This window comes from Oncorhynchus tshawytscha, unplaced genomic scaffold (genome assembly GCF_018296145.1).
Source record: "Oncorhynchus tshawytscha isolate Ot180627B unplaced genomic scaffold, Otsh_v2.0 Un_contig_15422_pilon_pilon, whole genome shotgun sequence".
Taxonomy (NCBI): Eukaryota; Metazoa; Chordata; class Actinopteri; order Salmoniformes; family Salmonidae; genus Oncorhynchus; species Oncorhynchus tshawytscha.
The window spans coordinates 1-10,275 of NW_024607213.1; the positions used below are offsets into that span (position 1 = coordinate 1).

The 10,275-nt window shown below is 42.4% G+C and overlaps 1 long non-coding RNA gene across 1 annotated transcript; it reads left to right on the plus strand.

Annotated features, from left to right (window-relative positions):
* The first annotated feature begins 39 nt into the window (after positions 1-39).
* Positions 40-1,421, plus strand: LOC112237448. The gene is made up of 3 exons (XR_006081094.1): positions 40-212; positions 310-363; positions 618-1,421. It is a non-coding gene; the product is annotated as an uncharacterized LOC112237448 (long non-coding RNA).
* Positions 1,422-10,275: the final 8,854 nt, after the last annotated feature.

Below are 10,275 nucleotides of genomic sequence, written 5' to 3' on the forward strand. Positions count from 1 at the left end.
GGAGGATATCTCTACAGGAAAAGATTAGTTCTCAGTATCTCTCCAGGAACAGGGTTGGAGAGCCCTGTGATAGGACGGCGTAAAGAAAAAGATAGCCGAAATAGCAGTGGGCTGCAGTAGTGTGTGTTCTGGAGGCTAGACCATCCTAAGCCACGCCCCTTGTGACTTTTGAGGGGAAAACAAATCATTCCTCCCCTTTTCTGGGTTTTAATGTACGTACAGTATGCATAAGGAATCAGGCAACATAAACACTCATCACCATAACAACACCCTGCTTTCCTCTGTTTTCTGCTGTTACTGACACCACAGGGACAACCCTACGCTGGGTTTTGATGCTAATGACCAAGAACCCCCTTATACATGGTAAGTATCAATGTGCACACAGACATCCACACACAGGCAGTGCAGTTGATTAAAGTAATGCAAGATAATCAACATTTTACTTCCTGTTAACATTGGCAAATTGCCCACCTGCGTTTTACCCAAGCAAAACTGTTTTGGAACGGGGAATCCTGGTTTGAGAAGTGTTCAAGCATTTGAGAAAACCAATATAAGGTCCAGGGTAAATGTTCTCTGAAGGTAGTCATTTTGGCCCTTCCTCTTCTTTTATTTTACAGACAGGGTCCAAGAAGAGATCAGTAGCGTCATAGGAAGTTGTCAGCCCTTAGTAGAGGACAGGAAGAACCTGCTCTACACTGATACAGTGATCCATGAGACCCAGAGACTAGCCAACATTTTACCCATGGCCATCCCTCACACCTCTAGGCGAGACATCACTTTCCAGGGCATCATCTTCCACTTCATCAAGAAGGGGACGCTTGTTTTCTCGACTGACGTTTGTCCTACAAGACGGGAGTGAATGGAAGAGCTCACACACCTTCATCCCAGCCCACTTTCTGGATGAGAAAAGTCGATTTGTCAAGAGGGATGCCTTCATGCTCTGCTCTGCAGGCAATTCCAAAGTTTGTTTCTTAATTTACACTATCATTCAGCAATTAACTCAATCAGATATTCTATTGTGCTCATTACTTTGGCCCAGAGAGAGTTGAGGGGATGGACGGGTCTGTGACAAATATAGATACATATAACACTAAGCGATTCATTCAGAATCCATCTACGGTGGTCTAACGTTTTGGCAATTGCTTTGAACCAGAGAGTTGATGGTATAGTTTATGTTATAGAAATGTGTGTACAATTTGACATCTATTGATATGTCAACTATAGGAAATATATGTAGACCTAATTGTTATATGGTGTCAGAGAGAATATAGTAGACGGCATGTGTCAAAAAGTGATTGATGATCTATTTTTAGTGTTACTTGTTTATGCCCTTTTATGGACATCCTGTCCGGATGTTCTCACGCTATGGAAATCCTGTCCGGATTTTCTCATGCTATAGAGTGAGTGCTTATGTAACATGATCGTGCAACTGTGCCTTTGAAGTAAAGCATATGTTTGTAATAAAAATGTCCTGGTGATTGATGTATAGTGACCTTGTTGAACTGTTGAATGTCTTTGAAAATTTGAAACATTTGGGAATTCATGTAGTGAATGGAGGCCTGAGTTTGACAATTTTAAACAGTTGGGTATTTATGTAGAGAATGGAGAGGCCTGAGTTTGACAATTTGAAACAGTTGGTAAAGTTTTGTAGTTAACTTATGGAGGGAGCTTGTGTCCCCTTGTAAAATGAAAAAGTATTTTCCGGGTAGGTTTGCCAGAGTATAACTACAGTGCCTTGCGAAAGTATTCGGCTCCCTTGAACTTTGCGACCTTTTGCTACATTTCAGGCTTCAAACAAAGATATAAAACTGTATTTTTTGTGAAGAATCAACAACAAGTGGGACACAATCATGAAGTGGAACGACATTTATTGGATATTTCAAACTTTTTTAACAAATCAAAAACTGAAAAATTGGGCGTGCAAAATTATTCAGACCCCTTAAGTTAAAATTTTGTAGCACCACCTTTTGCTGCGATCACAGCTGTAAGTAGCTTGGGGTATGTCTCTATCAGTTTTGCACATCGAGAGACTGAAATTTTTTCCCATTCCTCCTTGCAAAACAGCTCGAGCTCAGTGAGGTTGGATGGAGAGCATTTGTGAACAGCAGTTTTCAGTTCTTTCCACAGATTCGACTGGATTCAGGTCTGGACTTTGACTTGGCCATTCTAACACCTGGATATGTTTATTTTTTAACCATTCCATTGTAGATTTTGCTTTATGTTTTGGATCATTGTCTTGTTGGAAGACAAATCTCCGTCCCAGTCCCAGGTCTTTTGCAGACTCCATCAGGTTCTTCAGAATGGTCCTGTATTTGGCTCCATCCATCTTCCCATCAATTTTAACCATCTTCCCTGTCCCTGCTGAAGAAAAGCAGGCCCAAACCATGATGCTGCCACCACCATGTTTGACAGTGGGGATTTTTATGGATATCTTTAAGAAATGGCTTTCTTCTTGCCACTCTTCCATAAAGGCCAGATTTGTCCAATATACGACTGATTGTTGTCCTATGGACAGAGTCTCCCACCTCAGCTGTAGATCTCTGCAGTTCATCCAGAGTGATCATGGGCCTCTTGGCTGCATCTCTGATCAGTCTTCTCCTTGTATGAGCTGAAAGTTTAGAGGGATGGCCAGGTCTTGGTAGATTTGCAGTGGTCTGATACTCCTTCCATTTCAATATTATCGCTTGCACAGTGCTCCTTGGGATGTTTAAAGCTTGGGAAATCTTTTTGTATCCATATCCGGCTTTAAACTTCTTCACAACAGTATCTCGGACCTGCCTGGTGTGTTCCTTGTTCTTCATGATGCTCTCTGCGCTTTTAACGGACCTCTGAGACTATCACAGTGCAGGTGCATTTATACGGAGACTTGATTACACACAGGTGGATTGTATTTATCATCATTAGTCATTTAGGTCAACATTGGATCATTCAGAGATCCTCACTGAACTTCTGGAGAGAGTTTGCTGCACTGAAAGTAAAGGGGCTGAATAACTTTGCACGCCCAATTTTTCAGTTTTTGATTTGTTAAAAAAGTTGAAATATCCAATAAATGTCGTTCCACTTCATGATTGTGTCCCACTTGTTGTTGATTCTTCACAAAAAAATACAGTTTTATATCTTTGTTTGAAGCCTGAAATGTGGCAAAAGGTCGCAAAGTTCAAGGGGGCCGAATACTTTCGCAAGGCACTGTAAGTGTTAGACTTGTCCTATGACGTGTGTGTGTGTGTGTGTGTGTGCGCGTGTGAGAGAGGCAGGGTGCTAGGTTACAAGCAGAGAGAAACTTACTCAAAACATTATTTCTATGGACAAAACACATTTAGAATCTTTCCTACAACATAATAATAATAGTAATATGTTTAAATGGGGGTAGTAGCATTTTGCAGGAAAAGATAAAGGGTTTTAAAAAGAAGCATGTACTGTATTTACCTTCAACTAATGACAGCTCTTCTGCTGGTGTTCTGTCTCTCTTCCTCGGCCCTCTGCCCTCTGGTTGCATCAAGTTACGAGCTGTGGATTTAGAAGCCCTGATCAAGGAGCAAAGGAATTATTTATATGAATACAGTTAAAAAACAATTATAGATAAACATTTAAAGGTTATTAAAATGTAGTATTGTGTTGTAATATGTAGGATTTATATAAATGTTTAGTAAAAAAACGTTTGAGGTATAGCTTAATTTAATATTGCATAGTAACTTTTAATAATAATAATGTGTTTAAATACTGGTAGTAACATTTTTGATGAAATGAAGGGTTTTAAAATGTAATTTACCTTTAATGAAATCTCAGGCTCTCTCTGTCTCTCTTCCTCTGGACCTGTGTGTGGGTGTGTATGCAACACCCACCAGTAGCAAGCTCTCCAGCAGGTATATTTCACTGGTCATCCCCAAAGCCAACACTTCCTTTACCGATCACTGTACCTGAACACAGCCAATCTGTAAACAGCACACCCCACTACCTCATCCCCATATTGTTACTTATCCATTTGCTCTTTGGCACCCCAGTATCTCTACTTGCACATCATCATCTGCACATCTATCACTCCAGTATTAACGCTAAATTGTAATTATTTCGCCTCTAAGGCCTATTTATTGCCTTACCTCCCTACTCTTCTGCATCTGTGCAATGAAGTATTGTCATGCTGAAACAGGAAAGGGCCTTCCCCAAACGGTTGCCACAACGTTGGAAGCACAGAATCGTCTCGAATGTCATTGTATGCTGTAGCGTTAAGATTTCCCTTCACTGGAACTAAGGGACCTAGCCCAAACCATGAAAAACAGCCCCAGACCGTTATTCCTCCTCCACAAAAATGTACAGTTGGCACCATGCATTCGGGCAGGTAGCGTTCTACTGGCATCCGCCAAACCCAGATTCGTCCGTCGGTCTGCCAGATGGTGAAGCGTGATTCATCACTCCAGAGAACACGTTTCCACTGCTCCAGACTCCAATGGCGGCAAGCTTTACACCATGGTACTCTTAGGCTTGTGTGCATCTGCTCGGCCATGGAAACCCATTTCATGAAGCTCCCAACAAACAGTTAATGTGCTGAAGTTGCTTCCAGAGGCAGTTTGGAACTCGGTAGTAAGTGCTGCAACCGATTTTTACGCTTCAGCACTCGGCAGTCCCATGTGGTTTACCACTTCGAGGCGGAGCTGTTGTTGTTCCTAGACATTTCTACTTCACAATAACAGCACTTACAGTTGACTGGGGCAGCTCTAGCAGAAATTTGACAAACTTCTTCTAATTGAACTCGCTGTACTCATAATATACGGAGAACGGTCGCTTTATGATGAGGATAGCTGTGCTGGAAGCCCAGCTTCAGACACAATCGTTAGGCAGGGGTAATTTAAGTGTAGGAAAGGATAAAACAGCGTCTGTGCCACCAATAAGTACAGATAGTAGTATAAATCCCTCGCACAGTCCCCGCAGCCGGACAATTTTCTCATGGCTTCTGGAAGGAAATGCTGTAGGAATGCTCAACCGTTGTCGCTCATTCAGCAGACAGAAATTTTTCAACCGGTTCTCCCCATTTAGCAATATGTCGGTGTCAAGAAAATTATGTTCTCAGTGTTCATAAATCCAATTGAATTGATAACTCAGCCTGAAACCCAGAATTTGTAAGAAACTGGTTGGAATGAATCAGACGGAAGCCCAGTTACAATAGTCGTGAATGTTTATTTAGAGAGCTCTGCTCATCATTTCCTGTACATTGGTCTATATACCTCACATTTTGTCATAAATGTTCCTCCTCCTCTCAGATAAAATGGCAATATAGTTCACAAGTCTTCTCCTACTCATACATTGTCTGCCACCTGTTATGCAATCTACTACAAGCCCAGGTCTCTAATCTCCCTGAGTGGGGACAGCATGTCCTGTAAAGAACACAGTAGTACAGCTTGTCTGACGATAGCTCAATTTGTTTCATACTTGCACCCTGCTTACATACTAAAAAGGAACAGAAAGTCCTTGTTCTAATTCTTGACTAAAACTACACACATCAGATTTAGTTTTACGATTCTAATAAGTTTCATACAATCATACAGTGACAGGGTAGTATTCTGTTAGTTATAGTTCTACGTTAAATGTATACATCATTTAGTCATTCATAAAATTTATGACAGTTGGAGTCAGAGGCCAAGCCTTCTCTGGTCTCTCCTCCTCCTGTCTGAGACGTTGAAGCCTCCCACAATTAGCTCTGACAAATTGAAAACACTAGTCATTGGTGACTCCATTACCCACAATATAAGACTTAAAACGAATCATCCAGCGATCATACACTGTTTACCAGGGGCAAGACTAGCGACGTTAAGGCTAATCTGAAGATGGTGCTGGCTAAAGCTAAAACTGGCGAGTGTAGAGAGCATAGGCATATTGTTATCCACGTCAGCACCAACGATGTTAGGATGAAAAAGTCAGAGGTCACCAAAGTGCAACATAGCGTCAGCATGTAAATCAGCTAGAAAGATGTGTCGGCATCGAGTAATTGTCTCTGAGCCCCCTCCCAGTTAGGGGGAGTGATGAGCTCTACAGCAGAGTCTCACAACAATCGCTGTTGGAAAACTGTTTTCTGCCCCTCCCAAAAGATAGCATTTGTACATAATTGTCACTCTTTCTGGGACTCACACACAAACAGGACCAAGCCTGGCCTGCTGAGCTGGAGGGGTGCTCTCATCTTACCTACGAACATAGACAGGGCTCTAACTCCCCTAGCTCACAATGAGATAGCCAGCCTGCAAACTTAGTGGAGTCTGCCACTAGCAGAGTCAGTGTAGTCAGCTCAACTATCCCCATTGAGACAGTGTCTGTGCCTCGATCTAGTTTGGTCAAAACTGAACTGGTGGTGTTCTCCTTAGCAATCTCACTGGAATATAGACCTCCTCCATTCCTGTCATCATTGAAAGAGATTGTGATATCTCACATCTCAGAAAAGGGCTACTTAATGTAAGATACCTCACTTTCAAGGCAGTTATAGTCAATTAACTAATCACTGATCATAATCTTGATGTGATTGGCCTGACTGAAACATGGCTAAAGCCTCATGAATTTACTGTGTTAAATGAGGCCTCACCTCCTGGTTACACTAGTGACCATATCCCCCGCGCATCCCGCAAAGGCGGAGGTGTTGCTAACATTTATGATAGCTAGTTTCAATTTACAAAAAAAAGACTGCGTTTTCGTATTTTGAGCTTCTAGTCATGAAATCTATGCAGCCTACTCAATCACTTTTTATAGCTACTGTTTACAGGCCTCCTGGGCCATATACAGCTTTCCTCACTGAGTTCCCTGAATTCCTATTGGACCTTATAGTCATGGCAGATAACATTCACATTTTTGGTGACTTTAATATTCACATGGAAAAGTCCACAGACCCACTCCAAAAGGCTTTCTGAGCCATCATCGACTCAGTGGGTTTTGTCCAACATGTCTCCCGACCTACTCACTGCCACAGTCATACTCTGGACCTAGTTTTGTCCCGTAAGAATAAATGTTGTGGATCTGAAGCTAACTTAAAAGCAGCATTCCCCAAGAGAGGATGGCTTTCAATTCAGCATTGATAAATTCATGAACTTCTTTGACGAAAAGATCATGATCAGTAGAAAGCAAATTACGGACTCCTCTTTAAATCTTTGTATTCCTCCAAAGCTCAGTTGTCCTGAGTCTGCACAACTCTGCCAGGACCTAGGATCAAGAGAGACACTCAACTTTTTGAATACTGTATCTCTTGACACATTGAAGAAAATAATCATGGCCTCTAAACCTGCAAGCTGCATACTGGACCCTATTCCAACTAAACTACTGAAAGAGCTGCTTCCTGTACTTGGCCCTGCTATGTTGAACATAATAAACGGCTCTCTATCCACCAGATGTGTACCAAACTCACTAAAAGTGTCATTAATAAAGCCTCTCTTGAAAAAGCCAAACTTTGACCCAGAAAATATAAAAACGAATCAAATCAAAGTGCATTTGTCACGTGCGCCGAATACAACAGGTGAAAACAGTGAAATGCTTACTTACAGGATCTAACCAATAGTGAAAGAAAGGTGAACAATAGGTAAGTAAAGAAATAAAACAGTAAAAAGACAGGCTACATAGAGTAGCAAGGCTACATACAGACACCGGTTAGTCAGGCTGATTGAGGTAGAATGTACATGTAGATATGGTTAAAGTGACTACGCAAATGTGATGAACAGAGAGTAGCAGTAGCGTAAAAGAGGGGTTGCAGGGTGGTGGGTGGCGGGTCGCAATGCAGATAGCCCGGTTAACCAATGTGCGAGAGCACAGGTTGGTCGGCCCAATTGAGGTAGTAAGTACGTGAATGTATAGTTACAGTGACTATGCATATATGATAAGGGCCTTTAGGGCCTTCCTCTGACACCGCCTGCTGTAGGGGTCCTGGATGGCAGGCAGCTTAGCCCCAGTGATGTACTGGGCTGTACGCACTACCCTCTGTAATTCCTTGCGGTCAGAGGCCGAGCAATTGCCGAACCAGGCAGTGATGCAACCAGTCAGGATGCTCTCGATGTTGCAGCTGTAGAACCTTTTGAGGATCTCAGGACCCATGCCAAATCTTTTTAGTTTCCTGAGGGGGAATAGGCTTTGTCGTGCCCTCCTTATGACTGTCTTGGTGTATTTGGACCATTCTAGTTTGTTGTTGATGTGGACACCGAGGAACTTGAAGCTCTCAACCTGTTCCACTACAGCCCCGTCAATGAGAATGGGGCGTGCTTGGTCCTCCTTTTCCTGTAGTCCACAATCATCTCTTTAGTCTTGGTTACATTGAGGGATAGGTTGTTATTCTGGCACCACATGGCCAGGTCTCTGACCTCTTCCCTATAGGCTGTCTCGTCATTGTCGCTGATCAGGCCTACCACTGTCGCATCGTCTGCAAACTTAATGAATGTGTTGGAGTCGTGCCTGGCCATGCAGTCGTGGGTGAACAGGGAGTACAGGAGGGGACTGAGCATGCACCCCTGTGTAGCTCCAGTGTTGAGGATCAGATGTGTTGCTTCCTACCCTCACCACCTGGGGGCGGCCCGTTCAGAAAGTCCAGGATCCAGTTGCAGAGGGAGGTGTTTAGTCCCAGGATCCTTAGCTTAGTGATGAGCTTTGAGGGTACTGTGGTGTTGAATGCCTAGCTGTGGTCAATGAATAGCATTCTCACATAAGTGTTCCTTTTGTCCAGGTGGGAAAGGGCAGTGTGGAGTTCAATAGAGATTGCATCATCTGTGGATCTGTTTGGACGGTATGCAAATTGGTGTGGGTCTAGAGTTTCTGGGATAATGGTGTTGATGTGAGCCATTATCAACCTTTCAAAGCACTTCATGGCTACGGACGTGAGCGCTACGGGTCTGTAGTCATTTAGGCAGGTTGCCTTTGTGTTTCCTCGACTGACGTTTGTCCTACAAGACGGGAGTGAATGGGAGAGCTCACACACCTTCATCCCCGCCCACTTTCTGGATGAGAAAAGTCGATTTGTCAAGAGGGATGCCTTCATAACCTGCTCTGCAGGCAATTCCAAAGTTTGTTTCTTAATTTACACTATCATTCAGCAATTAACTCAATCATATATTCTATTGTGCTCATTACTTTGGCCCAGAGAGAGTTGAGGGGATGGACGGGTCTGTGACAAATATAGATACATATAACACTAAGCGATTCATTCAGAATCCATCTACGGTGGTCTAACGTTTTGGCAATTGCTTTGAACCAGAGAGTTGATGGTATAGTTTATGTTATGGAAATGTGTGTACAATTTGACATCTATTGATATGTGAGTGCTTATGTAACATGATCGTGCAGTTGTTTCTTTGAAGTAAAGCATATTTTTGTAATAGAAATGTCCTGGTGATTGATGTGTAGTGACCTTGTTGAATTTGTTTGAACATTTGAAACATTTGGGAATTCATGTAGTGAATGGGGAGGCCTGAGTGTAAACATTGAAACAGTTGGGAATTTATGTAGTGAATGGGGAGGCCTGAGTGTAAACATTGAAACAGTTGGGTATTTATGTAGAGAATGGGGAGGCCTGAGTGTAAACATTGAAACAGTTGGGTATTTATGTAGAGAATGGGGGAGGCCTGAGTGTAAACATTGAAACAGTTGGGTATTTATGTAGAGAATGGGGAGGCCAGTGTAAACATTGAAACAGTTGGGAATTTATGTAGAGAATGGGGAGGCCTGAGTGTAAACATTGAAACAGTTGGGAATTTATGTAGAGAATGGGGAGGCCTGAGTGTAAACATTGAAACAGTTGGGTATTTATGTAGAGAATGGAGGAAGCCTAAGTGTAAACATTTAAACAGTTGGGTATTTATGTAGAGAATGGGGAGGCCTGAGTGTAAACATTGAAACAGTTGGGTATTTATGTAGAGAATGGGGAGGCCTGAGTGTAAACATTGAAACAGTTGGGAATTTATGTAGAGAATGGGGAGGCCTGAGTGTAAACATTGAAACAGTTGGGAATTTATGTAGAGAATGGGGAGGCCTGAGTGTAAACATTGAAACAGTTGGGAATTTATGTAGAGAATGGGGAGGCCTGAGTGTAAACATTGAAACAGTTGGGTATTTATGTAGAGAATGGGGAGGCCTGAGTGTAAACATTGAAAGAGTTGGGAATTTATGTAGAGAATGGAGGCCTGAGTGTAAACATTGAAACAGTTGGGAATTTATGTAGAGAATGGAGGCCTGAGTGTAAACATTGAAACAGTTGGGAATTTATGTAGAGAATGGAGGCCTGAGTGTAAACATTGAAACAGTTGGGAATTTATGTAGAGAATG